Source organism: Podarcis muralis, chromosome 13, assembly GCF_964188315.1.
Source record: "Podarcis muralis chromosome 13, rPodMur119.hap1.1, whole genome shotgun sequence".
NCBI lineage: Eukaryota > Metazoa > Chordata > Lepidosauria > Squamata > Lacertidae > Podarcis > Podarcis muralis.
In genome coordinates this window covers 5740816-5755294 of record NC_135667.1, presented here as the reverse complement: position 1 = coordinate 5755294, position 14479 = coordinate 5740816, and positions in this window count along the sequence as shown.

The following is a 14479-nucleotide window of genomic DNA, read 5'->3' as shown; positions in this document are numbered from 1 at the left end:
TCCTGCAATTTCACATCTTGCCCAAACACCCCGGCTGCCGCCTCTTTCGTTCGGATTACGGCAAAGCGGCCTCAGTGACGTCTGTCGCACCCTGTCTGGTTTCCTTTTTTAAAAATAAACATTTAAAATAAGAGCTTCGGCATCCTATGTGCGGCGAGGGGGTGATGGAGCCAAGGGAGACTGTTCAGGGGATTTTCTGTGCAAAAGGGTGAGGAGGAGAATGACTCATACGCTCCATCAATAAAATTGCCACTTTTGTCAGAGTCAGGCCACACATCTTTTGCATGCTGCGGAGGTGGGGGAAGTTTGCTCAGGCACCCTTTGAACACTGGCAAACGGTACACAATTTGGAGAGAAAAACCCGAAGAGAGGGGGCTTTGTATTCCATTTATTCTTATTATCAATGCTCGCCACCCCAATATCCGAGCAAGGAGAAAATCCAGGGGTTCCTGTTTCCCATCTCTGTCAGTGGAGACGGTGGTGTCATTTAGGACATAAAGGTAAAGGGACTCCTGACCATTAGGTCCAGTCGTGGCCGATTCTGGGGTTGCGGCGCTCATCTCGCTTTACTGGCCGAGGGAGCCGGCGTACAGCTTCCGGATCAAGTGGCCAGCATGACTAAGCCGCTTCTGGCGAACCAGAGCAGCGCACGGAACAGAGCAGTTCACCTTCCCGCCGGAGTGGTACCTACTTATCTACATGCACTTTGACGTGCTTTCGAACTGCTAGGTTGGCAGGAGCAGGGACCGAGCAACGAGAGCTCACCCCATTGCGGGGATTCGAACCGCCGACCTTCTGATCGGCAAGTCCTAGGCTCTGTGGTTTAACCCACAGCGCCACCCGCGTCCCTAGCATTTAGGACATAGGTAAAGGTAAAAATTAAGGCTTTATTTACACATGCATACAACCTGAGCGTAAAATGGAGGGGCTCATAACACTGACATCCCCTAAAATAAAAAGATTCCTTTTCTTTTAGCTTTGAATCCATCACATAGCAAGCAGGGCTCTGTGCCTCCATCTTGTTGGTGCTGACCTTTAAAGCCCTAAACGGCCTCGGTCCAGTATACCTGAAGGAGCGTCTCCACCCCCATCATTCTGCCCGGACGCTGAGGTCCAGCGCCGAGGGCCTTCTGGCGGTTCCCTCATTGCGAGAAGCAAAGCTACAGGGAACCAGGCAGAGGGCCTTCTCGGTAGTGGCGCCCGCCCTGTGGAACGCCCTTCCAGCAGATGTCAAAGCGATAAACAACTACCTGACATTCAGAAGACATCTTAAGGCAGCCCTGTTCAGGGAAGTTTTTAACGTGTGATATTTTACTGTATTTGTGGTTTTTATGGAAGCCGCCCAGAGTGGCTGGGGAGGCCCAGCCAGATGGGCGGGGTATAAATAATAAATTATTATTATTATTATTCCATCTCATTCATGTGCATCACCTGGCAACTAGGTGAGAGGATGCAGGAAAGGCCCACTGATTTGCCAGGGCCCCATCACTTAGTTGGGTTCTTGCAACCTGAGGACACTTCAGTGGCCAGGTAAGACCCTCGTCTTACAAAGTAACTTGCCAGAAAAATTGTACAGTGGTACCTCAGGTTACAGATGCTTCAGGTTACATACGCTTCAGGTTACAGACTCCGCTAACCCAGAAATAGTGCTTCAGGTTAAGAACTTTGCTTCAGGATGAGAACAGAAATTGTGCTCCGGTGGAGCGGCAGCAGCAGGAGGCCCCATTAGCTAAAGTGGTGCTTCAGGTTAAGAACAGTTTCAGGTTAAGTACAGACCTCCGGAACGAATTAAGTACTTAACCTGAGGTACCACTGTACATATTTACACCTCCACCTCATGTGAACATAATTCCCGGTTTCCTGGCACCCCCGCCAGTATAACACCAAATATTCCTTGTTTATTTGATTTAATCCGAAGGCAGCCCTGTTTAGGGAAGTTTTTAATGACTGATGTTTTATTGTATTTTTAATCTTTTGCTGGAAGCCGCCCAGAGTGGCTGGGGAAAGCCAGCCAGATGGGCAGGGTATAAATAAATAAATAAATGATGATGATGATGTGTTAAATTCTGTCTCCAAACTAATTTATAATAATTTGATTCTTATAGACAACATTTTGAATGTACGATTCTCCCATATTCCCCCCCCCACCCCGCTTTGACTAACTATCTACCCTGTTGGCGGCATTTTTCCATCTCCGCCAAGCTAAGCAGTTGGCCCCTTATCTCTCTCGCCCTGACCTAGCCACTGTGATCCATGCGACGGTCACCTCCAGACTGGATTATTGTAACTCGCTCTACGTGGGGCTGCCCTTGAGACTGACCCAGAAACTCCAGCGGGTGCAGAATGCTGCAGCGAGACTCCTTACGGGGTCCTCGCTGCGAGATCACATTCATCCGGTGCTATACCAGCTGCACTGGCTCCCGGTGGAGTACAGGATCAGGTTTAAGGTGCTGGTTTTAACCTTTAAAGCCCTATACGGCCTAGGACCCTCGTACCTACAGGACCGCCTCTCCTGGTATGCCCCACAGAGAAACTTATGGTCTTCAAATAAAAACATCTTGAAGGTCCCAGGACACAGAGAAGTTAGGCTGGCCTCAACCAGAGCCAGGGCTTTTCCGGCTGTGGCTCTGATCTGGTGGAACGCTCTGTCACAAGAGACTAGGGCCCTGCGGGACTTGACATCCTTCCGCAGGGCCTGCAAGACAGAGCTGTTCCACCAGGCCTTTGGCCAGGGCACAGCCTGACTCCCTCCCTCGGCAATCTTCGCGGAGCTCTGGCCCAATGGTTGCCAGTGGCTTGAATTAATTAATTTTATAATGAATGGTTTTAGAGTGCTGTTTATGCTGTACTTTTGTACTGTTTTATTGTTGTTAGCCGCCCTGAGCCCGGCTTCGGCTGGGGAGGGCGGGATATAAATAAAATTTTTATTATTATTATTATTATTATTATTATTATTATTATTATTATCGTCTCCTTTTCACACACCTCTTTTAATTGATCTTCTTGATCCTCCATTTCTACTAATAGTTTATAAATTTCATTGGTTTCCCCTTTATAACTGTATTTTCTTTATATAATCACCAAGCCCCATTGTGTTAAATGAAACTTACTCCCGGATAAGTGTGAACAGCATTGCAGATTGAACTCACTGGGATTTACTACTGTGCAAATATGATTGCTCTATGAATTAGCCCACGAGAGGCGGTTCATCTCTCAGTAGCAACCAGGAGCAAATGCTTTTAGCAACCCAGAGAGTACACAGATTTGGAAAAGAGTTAGTTTTGCTCTTTGGCTGAGGCCAAAGTGGTCCTTTAGAAGCCTTTGGGTTCCAAGCGGCGTCTGTGCAAAGAGACAACTCAGGTTTTACTGAAGACCCTGCTGGTCACATCAATCAACTCACCACCCCTTCGATACCTTCGGTAGTACCTCGCCTGGCGCTGTCTCAGACCCCTGGCAATGTCCTTCCCACCAGCAACCAGAGCAATTGACTAGCACATAGTCCCTCCTCAAATTGCTTTAATGTGCTATCCTGGAATGTGGCAGGATGGACGTCCAAACAGGATGACGGGGATATGAAAGAGTTTTTAGCGAAATTCCAGATTATGGGTATACAAGAGACCTGGTGCTTAGAATCTTCACCCCCCCCATCCCTACCGGGCTATGACGCCTTTGTGATTCCTGCGACCAAATCACATTTGTATGGGCGCCCTAGTGGAGGCCTGGTAACATTTGTTTCGCAGGAGCTTCAGCTTAATATCTCTCCTATCTTTTGGTTAGAGAGTAATTACATTCAAACTTTGCACATCACTAACAGCTCGCTTGGGGAATTCATATGTGTAAACTTGTACAATCCATCTACCTACTCCTCTTCTCATTCAAATCAGCTTTGGGAGGATTTAAGATTTATTCTAGATAAATCTGGGGCTGAATTTCCAAAGTCAGAGATCCTTATAATGGGGGACTTCAATGCCAGAATCGGAGCAGATATAAGCTTATTCACCGATAAGTCGCAATTATTCATAGAAGAGGAGTGGTTTCCTACGTGGAATTCACAGGACAAGACCATTAATAGGGCTGGCATCATACTGCTGGAGTTCACTATAAACTGCGGGCTGCACAGCTTGCACGGCACACCCAAAGACTGGTCCGGGGGATACTATACTTTTCTAGGATCTAGAGGGGCAAGTGTTATAGATTACATCTGGTCCTCCTCAGCATTTAATGATGAGGCATACTGTTTCAACGTGTTCAACAGAACCGAAAGTGACCACCTTCCAATTGCCATCTCCTTTCACCACACACAGCTGGGGCCTCCCAGCTCACCACACCCCCAGGATTCACTGACCTTGGCCCCCGGACGCAAGAAGTGGGACATCTACCTGGAGCAAGACATAAAAGTCCTCCTAAATTCCCCTGAGATCCTAGCCCTGAAAGCTCAGCTGTTAACAACGAATGTGAATCATTTCTCAATTTTCCAGCAAATTCTAGCCTACTTGCTCCCTTCGCTTACGAAACCTTCCCGTGCGATTCTAACCTGGAAGAATCAAACCTGGTTCGACCAAGAATGCAAACAGTGCAGAAGTAGGCTTAGATTTCTTCAGTCTGACATGAAATCAGACAGCACTCAGAGCAAAATCAGGGAGTTAGCCCAATTTCGTTCATACTATAAGAAGCTGCTCCAACATAAGAAATTGCTCTTTGCGAAAGAACGCTGGTCGGCTCTGTCAGTGGCCATTAAAACCCGTGACGACAAGAAATTTTGGAATTTAATTAATGCAGGTCTAAGACCCCCCTCATTCATTGTTAATAACATCACAGCAGCCAGCTGGCACTCTCACTTTGCTCAGCTGTATTCCACCTCAGATTCTGACGTAAATGTAGTCACCACCCTTCCAGCATCTGCCTTGCCCACCTGGGAGCCAGTCTCCCCAGAGAGATGTACTCAACTAATTAGCATGCTATCAGGGGATAAATCCCCGGGGGAGGATATGATACCACCTGAGGTATTCTTATCGAACCAGTCGTGGTGGGCCCCTATCTTAGCATCTCTCTTTACCACCATTAATGCTACTCTTAAGATCCCACCTAACTGGAAACAGAGCATAGTTATCCCAATACATAAAAAGGGGGACCCACAAGATCCGCGTAACTACCGACCTATCAGCCTGTTGGACATATCATACAAGGTTTACTCTAGATTCTTGCTAGAGAAATTAATTGAGTGGGCAGAAGAAACAAAGCTATTCCATCCGGAACAGGCTGGCTTCCGCAAAGGTCACAGCACATCTGGCCAATGTCTTGTTCTACTTACCCTGATTGATAAATACCTAAACAGGTTCAACTGCAAACTACACGCGGCTTTTGTGGACCTGACCTCCGCCTTTGACTCCATTCCCAGAGATAGGCTATGGCAGAAGCTTAGTCATACCAGCATAGATAAGAGACTCCTCCTCCTTCTTATGGAAATTCATAATGACATATCGGCCAGAGTAAAATTCGGCCCTCTGGGAGCTCTTTCTGATTCTTTCCCTCTGAATAAAGGGGTCAAACAGGGTTGCCTCTTGGCCCCTTTTCTATTCAATTTCTATATCAATGACATCGTCACAACTATGAAGGCCCTAAATCAATCTGCCCCCTCCTTACAACAGCTCAAGATCCCCATATTACTCTATGCGGACGACATGGTGATACTGTCATTAACCAAGCTGGGCTTAAACAACACGCTCAGAGGGCTCATGACATATTGTGATACCAACTCCCTTAAAATTAATTTCGCCAAAACCAAAATTCTTACTTTTGGCACGAAAACTCGGAAGTCACTCTGGAATTTTGAGGGCCATTCTATTGAACATTGTTCAGCATTCAAGTATTTGGGTATCTTTTTTCAGCATGGGCTTAGCTGGTCAGCTCACCTAAATACAACCATCCTGGCTGCCCGCAGAACCATCAAAGCCTTGGAGAAATTCTACTATGCAAAAGGCGGCCAGCTGGTTCCACCAATCAGAAAAGCATTTATCAGCAAAGTCCTCCCGATGTTACTGTATGGGGTTGAAATCTGGGGGTGGAATTTAAAAACACTACAACGGCTGGAGATTCTACAAAACTCTTTTGCACGGAAGATACTGGGTCTCCCCAAGGGCTCGGTTGCAGCACAGTTAAGAACAGAACTGGGCCTCCCCTCCATTGTTGCGAGAGCCCACATTAGAATTATTAGCTTTTATTGTAAATTAATCAATGCCCCAGGTTCCCTACTAGCCAGGCAAGCCTTTTTAACGTGTTCTCAAAGCAATAAATGGTCCAAGGCCATGGTGACTATTACTGCACGCTACTCTCTCCCAAATCTTGACTCGCTGTCCTCTTGGGACAAACATAAAATCCGGGCCTGGATTCTTACAAGAGACGAGGCCATGGACCGGGCACAGTCCACCTCAGCTCGCCTTTCCATGTGGCTCCCTAAAGTGAAAGTGGTAAGATCACTTGCCAACTACTTGATAGACCTGACGGAGCCCAATTTGAGAAGAGCGTTTACAATGGCCCGCTTCCATTCTATACCCACGGCCTTCCTGCAGGGGATTTACTCTAAGACCCCTATTACCCAGCGTCTATGTCCATGCACAATGAATGAAGTAGAGGACTTCATACATTTCTTTTTCTACTGCCCTATTTATGAGCCAATAAGATCTAAGCTCCTCCTTTTGATCCCGTCCACCATTACATCTAAGGAAGACTGTTTGAAATCGCTTCTTGTGGACGCAAATCCCCAAATCTCACGTGGGGTGGCAATCTTCATAGTGCAGGCTCTGAAACTCAGGGCTACTCTGACAGGGTAGCGTGCCCTAGACCTGGACCTGTTTTAATTCTTTTATTACTTTTAACTCAATATGCTGAGTCTGTTCTGGGGCCATTTTGTGCTTTATATATACCCGCATACTAGTTTTTGGGCGCTGGCTACTATATCTTTGCATTATTGTCTTCGGGTAACTTAAATGTCACTACGCCAGCCAAAACACCTGAATTTTGCTGGGTTGCTTGTCTCTAGTTTGTCTTTTTTCTTTTTTGTATTGTCTTATTTTGCTATGGCAGTTTGCTAATGCAATAAAGGTTTGAGTTGACATCCTTCCGCAGGGCCTGCAAGACAGAGCTGTTCCACCAGGCCTTTGGCCAGGGCACAGCCTGACTCCCTCCCTCGGCAATCTTCGCGGAGCTCTGGCCCAATGGTTGCCAGTGGCTTGAATTAATTAATTTTATAATGAATGGTTTTAGAGTGCTGTTTATGCTGTACTTTTGTACTGTTTTATTGTTGTTAGCCGCCCTGAGCCCGGCTTCGGCTGGGGAGGGCGGGATATAAATAAAATTTTTATTATTATTATTATTATTATTATTATTATTATTATTATCGTCTCCTTTTCACACACCTCTTTTAATTGATCTTCTTGATCCTCCATTTCTACTAATAGTTTATAAATTTCATTGGTTTCCCCTTTATAACTGTATTTTCTTTATATAATCACCAAGCCCCATTGTGTTAAATGAAACTTACTCCCGGATAAGTGTGAACAGCATTGCAGATTGAACTCACTGGGATTTACTACTGTGCAAATATGATTGCTCTATGAATTAGCCCACGAGAGGCGGTTCATCTCTCAGTAGCAACCAGGAGCAAATGCTTTTAGCAACCCAGAGAGTACACAGATTTGGAAAAGAGTTAGTTTTGCTCTTTGGCTGAGGCCAAAGTGGTCCTTTAGAAGCCTTTGGGTTCCAAGCGGCGTCTGCTCATTTCCTCCTCCCTCCCAACCCATTTTCCTTTTGTGCTGCGCCTTTGCCGTCGTTGTTTTCAACAAACCAATATCGTTTTGGTGCCCCCGAGCACAGAATCCTTGGCCCAAGTCTCCCAGGTTTCAGAAGGTGTATCTGCAGGTTGGATTTCTAGATTAGTAACGGCCGGCTTTAGTATGACACAGGTATGGTGGTCGGGTGAGAAAGAAGCCAGGGCTCCTTCACTTTTGAGAATTGTGTAGAAGAGGGAGGAAATCAGCAAGCGTAGTTTGTTATGTGTGGCTACTTGGGATTCCCAAATCAAGGTATGTTCCTATGAGCCAGAAGAAATATCAACCACCTCAGATATGCAGATGACACAACCTTGATGGCAGAAAGTGTGGAGGAATTAAAGAACCTTTTAATGAGGGTGAAAGAGGAGAGCGCAAAATATGGTCTCAACATCAAAAAAACGAAGATCATAGCCACTGGTCCCATCACCTCCTGGCAAATAGAAGGGGAAGAAATGGAGGCAGTGAGAGATTTTACTTTCTTGGGCTCCATGATCACTGCAGATGGTGACAGCAGCCACGAAATTAAAAGACGCCTGCTTCTTGGGAGAAGGGCAATGACAGGCCTAGACAGCATCTTGAGAAGTAGAGACGTCACCTTGCCAACAAAGGTCCGTATAGTTAAAGCTCTGGTTTTCCCAGTAGTGATGTATGGAAGTGAGAGCTGGACCATAAAGAAGGCTGATCGCCGAAGAATGGATGCTTTTGAATTCTGGTGCTGGAGGAGACTCTTGAGAGTCCCATGGACTGCAAGAAGATCAAACCTCTCCATTCTGAAGGAAATCAGCCCTGAGTGCTCACTGCAAGGACAGATCCTGAAGCTGAGGCTCCAAGACTTTGGCCACCTCATGAGAAGAGAAGACTCCCTGGAAAAGACCCTGATGTTGGGAAAGATGGAGGGCACAAGGAGAAGGGGACGACAGAGGACGAGATGGTGGGACAGTGTTCTCGAAGAGACCAGCATGATTTCGACCAAACTGCGGGAGGCAGTGGAAGACAGGAGTGCCTGGCGTGCTCTGGTCCAGGGGGTCACGAAGTCGGACACGACTAAACGACTAAACAACAACATGAGCCAGACCTCAAGGCATGTTTAGGGAAGCCTTTAATATATGAAGGACTATTGTATTTTAATATTTTGTTGGAAGCCACCCAGATGGGTGGGGTATAAATAAATTATTATTATTATTATTATTATTATTATTATTATTATTATTATTATCTTTCACAAATCTATGTATGGTGTTCATGGCTTCAGGACAGATATTCTTCAGTATTTTGTAGAGGAATCAAACTTCCAACCCCTTCCTTGGTCAGGGCCACAGTTACCTGGTTCAGACATCCTCAAAGGGCCAACAAGATCTTTATTTAAATTTATTTTTCTTTAAATTTGTACACCGCCCTTCACCCAAAGATGCGAGGGTGGTTCACAGTATAAAAATACAAAATAAAAACACACAATACATAATAAAAACAAGGTAAAAAAACCCAAACCCTTAACCCCCCCTCCCACAAACACATTTCAAAGGCCAGAAAATGTTGATCAGACATTAGAAATTATTAGAAATGCTTAAGATTGTGGTTTGTTTGTTTGTTTGTTTCATTTCTACCTCACCTTTTTCTCCTAAGTGTTGCAGGTGTGGTGTGCGTGGTTTTTTAATCGCCACAACAACCTTGTGAGGTAGGGCTAGGCTGAGAGAGGCAGGGACCGATGTCAAAGGTCAAATCCAGGGAGCTTCATGACTGAGTGGGAGATTCGAACCCTGATCTCTGGTCCAGTGCTCTAACCACTGCACCACCACTGCCTGCACTAACACAAACAGCCACGAAACACACATTCAGATGACAGCAATGTCAGGTAGAGAATATAGGACGTGCAGAGTGCGAAACAAGCCAGCGCTTTTGTGAGATATATATATGTTAGCAGTGGCTGAATTAAGTCATCTTTGCCATGGGTGCCATGATTTTTCAGCAGCGAACATCCTGCTTTTTAACCCGAAAGGGTTTTTGTGAGGCGGCAAAAAGTTAGCATTCAGAGAAGATGGACGAAACGGCAACACAGCCTGAAGCAGCTGTAGCAAGCGGCAGGCTGGCTGAGAGGGGGCGAAATTCCTGCCAATCTAAAAAATCCTAAGGAAATAAAGAATTGTTGCGCCAAAGACTTCATTCCATGTCATGACATGACTCTCTTTCCGGATTGGTCGTTGAGCCCCGTCAATATATACATGTCATTCTAGTTAAACTGTGGAACTCCATGCCTAGATGACTTTTGATTTTTATGTGTGTTTTTTTAGGAGATTTTACTCATCTCCCAAAAATAACATATAATAATAAAATAAAATAAAATAAAATATAAAATAAAATAAAATAAAATAACAACAATGCATAAAAACAACAACAATGTATATATATTAAAAAACCATGAACACATTTTTAAACCACAATTTTAGTTGACTCCCCCTCTTGGTTTCATCGTTTAGCACGTATTCATGCACATCCATAAAACCTTCTATTCTTAACAATCCAATTTTGAAACCTTTCCGTCTTATTACAGGTGACTTTTAAAGGTTATACCAATGTAGAAACCTATACGCAAAGCTTCAAAAAAATGCATTCAGATTATCTAATATGTCCTGCATAGTTCATAGATTTGTTTTGCCAGTCTTCTTTGGCGATGGCTTCTTGCTTCTATAGAGATGGGCTGATCCTGGCCTGGGATTCATTCTCAAATACTGGAATCAAGTCTTTCTATTGATAAGTCCATCAAATCCTGTACATCTCAGTATCACAACTTCAGGGGTTTTTTTAACAACAGTCATTTCCCACATTTTCTTCAAATCTTTATATGTCTTTTCCCAGGCCCTTTTTAACCATTTTACATTGCCACCACATATGGTAGCCTCTTATACTTATTGCCCTCCTTTCCTGCTAACCTAAAAGGTAAAGGTAAAGGTACCCCTGCCCGTACAGGCTAGTCTTGACAGACTCTGGGGTTGTGCGCCCATCTCACTTAAGAGGCCGGGGGCCAGCGCTGTCCGGAGACATTTCCGGGTCACGTGGCCAGCGTGACATCGCTGCTCTGGTGAGCCAGCACAGCACACGGAAACGCCGTTTACCTTCCCACTAGTAAGCGGTCCCTATTTATCTACTTCCACCCGGGGGTGCTTTCGAACTGCTAGGTTGGCAGGCGCTGGGACCGAACAACGGGAGCGCACCCCGCCGCGGGGATTCGAACCGCCAACCTTTCGATCGGCAAGCCCTAGGTGCTGAGGCTTTTACCCACAGTGCCACCCGCGTCCCCTTCCTGCTAACCTAATGGCTTTAAAATAGGACTGGACAAATTATAGAAACTATTGATGGCTCCTAGCCGTAATATCTATGCTCAGTTGCTGAAAAACACAGGCGCTTGGATCCCGGTGCTTGCATCCTGCCTGCAGGTTTCTTAGAGGACAGCCATAGCCAACTGCTGTGGTCTCCAAAAATGGTTGAACTACGACTCCCATCATGCCTGATCATTGACTGTGCTGGCTCAGGCTGATGGGAACTGGGAGTCTTAATGACACTTGGAGCTACTAACCCAAAGGACAGCTCTCCTGAAATCCTTCGAAGACAGAGGTCCTTTGGCTGGGTCTGGACGATATGGGATTGGGGGGGCAACTCCCATCTCTTTCGGGGGCGCAATTAGTGCCAGCGCCGTCCGTTAAGAGTTTGGGTATAATCTCCGACACCTCCCTTTCTATGGAGGCGCAGGTTGCAGCCGTAACAGAGGCAGGGCCGTCTTTTCCATTGGGCTTATGGGAGCGTTGCGCCAGGGCGCCGGCCTCTCAGGGCCGCCCCCAGCAAGTGGGGGAGCTGTGCGGCTTTGCCGGCGGCCTCCCCTTTCCCTGCACGTCCACCAGCTGCGCCCCGTCAAACATATGGCTGGCGGGATTGCAGCTTCCTTCCCAAGCCTTCGCTGCAGGACAGCGATCCCCGCAGAGGTTTGGGGAAAGGTCGACAACGCTGGGAAAGGGGGATTCTTTGCACCACGGCGCCGGATAGGCTTAAGACGGCCCTGAACAAAGGCGGCATTTTTTCACATCCACCAAGCTAAGCAGTTGGCTCCTTACCTCTCTCGCCCTGACCTCGCCACTGTGATCCACACGACGGTCACCTCCAGACTGGATTATTGTAACTCGCTCTACGTGGGGCTGCCCTTGAGACTGACCCAGAAACTCCAGCGGGTGCAGAATGCTGCGGCGAGACTACTTACGGGGTCCTCACATTCACCCAGTGCTATGCCAGCTGCACTGGCTCCGGGTGGAGTACAGGATCAGGTTTAAGGTGCTGGTTTTAACCTTTAAAGCCCTATATGGCCTAGGACCCCCGTACCTACGGGACCACCTCTCCTGATATGTCCCACGGAGGACCTTACAGTCTTCAAATAAAAACATCTTGGAGATCCCGGGCCACAGGGAGGTTAGGCTGACCAGAGCCAGGGCTTTTTCGGTCGTGGCCCCAATCTGGTGGAACACTCTGCCACAAGAGACTAGGGCCCTGTGGGACTTGACATCTTTCCGCAGGGCCTGCAAGACAGAGCTGTTCCACCAGGCCTTTGGCCAAGGCACAGTCTGACCCCCTGTCTCCTGTAATCCTCATAGAACTGTAGCCCAATGGTTGCCATTAATTTGATTCTGAATTGATTTTAGAATGTATTTTAATTAACTGACTGTGTGATTTTATGTACACTGTGCTATTTTTACTTGTTGTTAGCCGCTCTGAGCCCAGCTTTGGCCGGGGAGGTCAGGATATAAATAAAAAATTATTATCATTATCATTATTATTATTCCACGGTGGCTAAATTTAGTTGGCCACAAGGGACTTTGTCAGAAACATTTTGGAACATGAAGTATATACACAGTATCCACCAGGTCCATCTTTATCAGCATGCCTATTAGCACTCCCATTAAAAAAAAAATCCAGAAGTTTGGCGAGGCAAGATTCCCCTTTACAGAATCCTTCCTCAGCAAGACTTGTTCTTGTATATGCTTAATCCCTGTGGGCTTTATTCAATTTAGCTTTTTCTGCAAGGAGACCCAACAAAACCAATGGACAGAAGCTAGACGTGGCCATTGATTTCAATGGGTCCGAGTCAAAATGAATGGAATGCAGCCCTTTTACTCCCCCCCCCCCGAACCCTTTCCACCAATTCACTCCTGGGACCGCAATTGTCCAGTTCCCACCCACCCACCCACAGTTACAGACCAGGAGAAGCACACGGACACCTGCATGGACATTGGGTGGAAACTGGCTGAAAGACAATTGTTCTCCAGGTCTGAGCTTTGGTGAGGTCGAGAGAATTCGTCTGCACAGTGTCTGAGGTTAAGAGTCCGGGATCAGCTTGCAAGAGAACAGCAGGGGCTTGTGCCTTGTGCCTGAGCCACACGAGGCCTAATTCCACCCAGGGTAGCTTGGGTAGCTCTTGCAGATGAGGTCCTTCAGAATACCTTCTAGGCTGCTCCTATTCTCAGCTGAGAACTGCTGCCTCATGCCATCTATCTGGATCTGCACGCCAATCACATGCCTTTCATTGCAGAACCACTGGAGTTGAATGGATCTGTTGAGGTGCCAAGTGGCATTGGCAGCCTGGTGCCAGGGGCTGACGCCTCCGCCAAGCCTCAAATGGCCTCTGGAGGACCTGTTGAGAAAGCGGGCCAGCGCTTTGCCAGAGGGATTTGCACGGAGGTTCTGCTCCTCCGCAACAGTGTTGGCAAAGGAGCCTTGCGCCACCGATCTCATGGTGGGGTCCGGGCTGGTCAGCAGAAGGAAGACGTGGGTGATCGCTGCAACATCAGCCAGGTGTCCCATTTCCAGAATCCCATGTCCTCCACAATGCCTGGGGGCCCGGAGGGTGTTACGGGCCACCCCGAGCCACCTGTTCGCCATGTTGACGATGACGGCGTCAGCTTCCTCAAGGCATTTCCTCGCGGCCGGTGGCCCTTTCAGGAAGGATGAGATTTTGGGCAGCAGGACAGTCTTGAGAGCGTCCATCTTTTGCCCGGGGGTCAACAGCGAACCGTCGATCTCTCCCAGTTCTTCAAGCCACTCTTTGTAGAAGGTTTTGGAGGACGGCTGTTCGGGGAAGCTCAGGAGAACCCCCAAGTACTTGAACGTTTCTCCTCTCTGAAGGCCGGTCATCGCTTCTCCCTGGATGGTGAACTCGGTTGGCAGGACCTGGCATTGTCGGACGTGGAGAGACGCACACTTGGCGGTGTTGAAGCGCAAGCCCACCCGGCGGGTGGCCTCACTGGCGGCGTCCAACGCGTCCTGCAACCCTTTCCTGCTGCTGGCCACAAGCACCAGATCATCGACGTAAGCCAGGATGTCGATCTTCCGGCCGTGCAGAACGAATCCAGTGGATCGAGCGGCGATGTATCGGACAACCGGCTCCATTGCCAGCTTGAACATGGTGTAGCTCAGAGGGCACCCTTGCTTCAGCCCCTTCTGGATTGGGATATCCGGGCAACCCAGCCTGGACAGAGTGGTGGTGCACCCATTATACAGATCGCGGACCACGCTGAGGAAGCCTTCGGGCATGCCCAGCTCCGACAGCACGTTGAAGACGTGCTGGTGAGGGATGGAGCTGAAGGCACTGGAGAGGTCTAACTTGGCGAGGG